This window comes from Cheilinus undulatus, linkage group 8 (assembly GCF_018320785.1).
Source record: "Cheilinus undulatus linkage group 8, ASM1832078v1, whole genome shotgun sequence".
Taxonomy (NCBI): domain Eukaryota; kingdom Metazoa; phylum Chordata; class Actinopteri; order Labriformes; family Labridae; genus Cheilinus; species Cheilinus undulatus.
In genome coordinates this window covers 33270675-33275437 of record NC_054872.1, presented here as the reverse complement: position 1 = coordinate 33275437, position 4763 = coordinate 33270675, and positions in this window count along the sequence as shown.

Sequence of the window (4763 nt, the reverse complement as noted above, 5' to 3'; positions counted from 1 at the left end):
ACTCGGGCTCAACATTTGGAAGATGTTCAGAATATGTCGGGCTCTCGGAGACACTCGACTCATGTCGGAAAACACCGGCCACCCTGAAAACCCACCTATATGTTTGGTCAGCCGACATTAGGTGGTTGTTAAATGAAACGACTGATGCTGAATCAGCGATATGCTCTATTTCTATCACCACATTAAGAGCAGACATTAGGAGGACACAGGATCATAACATGTCAAATACTGATAGATCACTCTCAATCACATTTCTACTAGTCTACTCGATTCTAAAGCTTCTCTGTCCTTTTCCCTGCAAAAAAAAGCCAGTTTAAAGCTGCTGAGCCATTAAGTGGTTATGATTAGCATAAAGAACACATTAGCATGACAATTTTCACAAAGTAGTTTTTAAAGCCTGAAACCTACAATGTGGGATAGGTGTCAGGTAAAGTGAATTCATTCTTTTTTTAATTTTCCAAGGCAAAGAGCTTGGCTGATATAAGAAAGCTTTTTCTGTCAAGATTCACTTAGAGAGGACAGAATTAGCAAAGAAATAGTGACTGCTGTGTCCACAGGGAGCGCCAAAATCTTAACAGATTAAAAATAAGGTTACAGACTAGGCAACACAAAGGTCAGTGGTCTAACCTGGGGGTAAATTATGAACAGACCTGTTTTAGAAGCATGAGCTTTAGCTAAAGCTAACATATCTATTCTAGCTACCTCGTAATGTTAAATAAGAAGCCAGTGAAGCTAACTTAGCTGTAGCAATGGGAGCTTTGGCAAGCATAGCCTAAGCTAACTACACATGTTACATACAGTTGAAACCAGAAGTTTACATACACTATATAAAAAGGCACATAAACTTTTTTTTTCTCACCGTCTAACATTAAATCAGATTAAACTTTTACTGTTTTTGGTCAATTAGGATTACCAAAATTAGTTCTATTTGCTAAATGCCAGAAAAATGAGAAAATGATTTTTTTAGACAATTTTTATTACTTTCTTCAAAGTCAGAAGTTTACATACACTAAGATTACTATGCCTTTAAACAATTTGGGAAAGCCCAGATGATGATATCATGTCTTTGGAAGCCTCTGATAGGTTTATTGACAGCATTTGAGTTAATTAGAGGCACACCTGTGGTTGTATTTTAAGGCACACCTGAATCACACTGCTTCTTTGTGTAACATCATGGGAAAATCAAAAGAAATCAGCCAAGATATCAGGAAGAGAATTGTGGAATTGCAAAAGTCTGGTTCATCCTTGGGTGCAATTTCCAGATGCCTGAAGGTGCCACGTTCATCTGTTCAAACAATTATACGCAAGTATAACACCATGGGAATGTCCAGCCATCATACCACTCAGGAAGGAGACAGGTTCTGTGTCCCAGAGATGAACGTGCTTTGGTCCGAAAAGTGCATCTCAACCCAAGAACAAAAGCAAAAGACCTTGTGAAGATGCTGGCTGAAGCTGGTAAGAGTGTGTCATTATCAACAGTCAAACGAGTCCTGTACTGACATGGGCTGAAAGGCAACTCTACCAGGAAGAAGCAATTACTCCTAAAGAAACATAAACAAGCCAGATTACAGTTTGCAAATGCACACAGGGACAAAGACCTTAATTTTTGGAGACATGTTCTGTGGTCTGACGAAACTAAAATTGAACTTTTTGGCCATAATGACCATCATTACATTTGGAGAAAAAAGGGGGAAGCTTGCAAGCCTGAGAACACCATCCCAACTGTGAAACATGGGGGTGGCAGCATCATGTTGTGGGGTTATTTTGCTGCAGGAGGGACTGGTGCACTTCACAAAATAGATGGCATCATGAGGAAAGAACATTATGTGGAAATACTGAAGCAACATCTCAAGACATCAGCCAGAAAGTTAAAGCTTGGGCGCAAATGGGTTTTCCAAATGGACAATGGCCCTAAGCATACTGCCAAACTGGTTACAAAGTGGCTTAAGGATAACAAAGTCAATGTTTGGAGTGGCCATCACAAAGCCCTGATCTCAATCCCACTGAAAATTTCTGGGAAGAGCTGAAAAGGCATGTGCGAGCAAGGCGGCCTACAAACTTGGCTCAGTTACACCAGTTCTGCCAGGAGGAATGGACCAAAATTCCTGAAAACTATTGTGAGAAGCTTGTGGAAGCATATCCAAAACGTTTGACCCAAGTCATACAGTTTAAAGGCAATGCTACCAAATGCTAATGAAATATATGCAAACTTCTGACTCTCAAGAAAATAATAAAAAATTGTCTAAAAAATGATCTCTCTCTCATTATTCTGGCATTTAGCAAATAGAACTAATTTTGGTAATCCTAATTGACCAAAAACAGTAAAAGTATAATCTGATTTAATGTTAGACGGTGAGAAAAAAAAGTTTATGTGCCTTTTTATATAGTATATGTAAACTTCTGGTTTCAACTGTAGTTTAGTTAATGTTAGCTTCATGAGTTTATCCATGAACTTCCTGAGTGTTGGCTATGTTATCTACATAGCTCACTTATCTATATAGCATTTGCAGCTAATAAAAGCTATGTTTGCTACATCTGAATGTTTTTTTTTTAAACTTTTGGTATCCTTACCATTACTTTAACCCTTACCCTAACCTTACTGAAAGTTTAACACGATTTTTTGACAGTTTTAGCATGCATTTCCATTCTGAAAGATGTGGCGTCTCAGTAATGGTCTGCAAGAGGAGGCTTCTGAGAACTACCATCTGTTGCCAGAACACTCCTGGTAGGGCCTGAGCCACTGACCAAGGGTCGGTGAGGACCCTATTGTTTTTTTAAGCATAAAATTTCCAGCACATCGAAGCCTGTTTTGGGGGGCCTGAAGATATGTGAAAACTCTGGGTTTTTTTGGGGGCTTTTTGCTTAAAAATTGTCCCACTCGAGAAATAGCCATCTGTTGGTGGAACGGTGTAAGTCGGTCACACAGTTTTTTCTAGGGTGCACCAAAAGTAAGATAGGGCCCTGGGTAATACCTATGTGCATGAAAATCAGTACACATATGTATCATGATGAGACAAAAAAATAAAATTACATAATGACCGTCCTCTAAAACGTATTGGAACCTAACTAGATGCCGAAATGTTGAAATGTGGCGTTTTTTTGGCCTTTTTCACTGACAGACACTTTGCAAATTTGAACAAACTCATCCAAGGGCTTTCATCTAATTGACGCCAGAATTTTTTTACTCAAACTAGACAACCTTTAGACCCAAAATTGTGTTATTTGTGAGTTTTTACCAGAGGGCGGAGTCGTTATCGGAGCACAAACTTAAACTTTGTTTTTCTCTATTTTTTTTGCTGTGAAATTACACCAGTTTTGTGTTATAACTTTAGTGCTTATGTTAATCATCACTAAATGTCACGTGGATAATCACACATTGGTCCTGAATAAATCCATGCATCAGTATCATTACTTTGTCACAGCGCCCTCTCTGCCAGTCGAACATTTGCACCACTGATTTTTGATGTGTTTTCAGGTGTTGCCACAAAAAAATCAGCCCCGGCACACTGTTCAACCCGGGGCATCATAATACCAACGAAAAAGCCTTTTGGACCCATGCACATATCCCAACAGGAAGTCCACCAGATTCATCACATTTTCACAATAATCCTTTTTTTGTGTCTCGCCCTCAATTTTTCATCAGTCATAACTCTGGAATATTTCGTTGTATCTAAGTCAAATTTAGAATATTGGGACAACCATCACTGCCAAGTTTAACGATCTGCCTGCAAGAAGTTGCCATGGTGATTTGTTGCCGCCATGAGACAGGAAGTAATATTTTCAGGGGATAAAAACACTTGTAGAATTATCATACTTGGTAGGAAAATTTCCTTGGGTAAAAAGAGATGATTTGTACTGGTTTTGTAATTGGGCATGGCTTATTGGCTCAGTGGCACCCCCTACAATATTTCAAAAAATCAGCCCCAGCATCTTGTTTAACCTAGGTTTATGATTTTCGGTATGCATATAGGTAATCAGCAGACCGACAAAAATGCCTCTTGGACCCATGCCAAAATCCCGACAGGAAGTCCACCAGCTCTGCCTGAATTTCTAAATAAGGCTTCTTTTAGGAAAATTATTCACTGAAAACTGATGTAACTTTGGGGGAGATAATTCTATGGTCTTTTAAGTTTTATGCCAACACAGCTGTATCGCACTGAACATGCCCACATGAAACAGCTCATCATAATACCCTCTAATGCCAACAGGAAGTGATGAAAATTGGTAATTTTTGTATTCCTCTCAGCACATTGAACCTATCATGCTCTGATTTTGACCTGAAGTCCTCAGTATCTGTTCCAACATCGACGTGTTTCATTAACAGACACCCCAGTAGCCATGTCAGCCATTTTGATCCTTTGCCATCAAACAGGAAGTGGGTCATTTCAGTGTTGTTCTTACTGTGTTGAACCTATCACGCTCTGATTTTGACCTGAATTCCTCAATATCTGTCCAAATATTGAAATTTTTCAGTTACAGATGCCACAGTGGCCATGGCAGCCATTTTGATCCTTCGCCATGAGACAGCAAGTGGGTGTAACTCTTAAATGAAACATCCAACTGCCTTCAAATTTCACATGTATTATCAGCCCTAGTTTTTTTTTTTTTTTTTGGAAAACTAAAGAGAAAACATAAATACATCCATTTCATTTTTGCAAAGGAGAAAAATAAAAATCTCACCTTTTAATCCCATGAATCAAAAGGCACTGGTCAGTCCTGTAACATCCACATTCTGACAAACATGTTCAGATAAACAAGAAAAG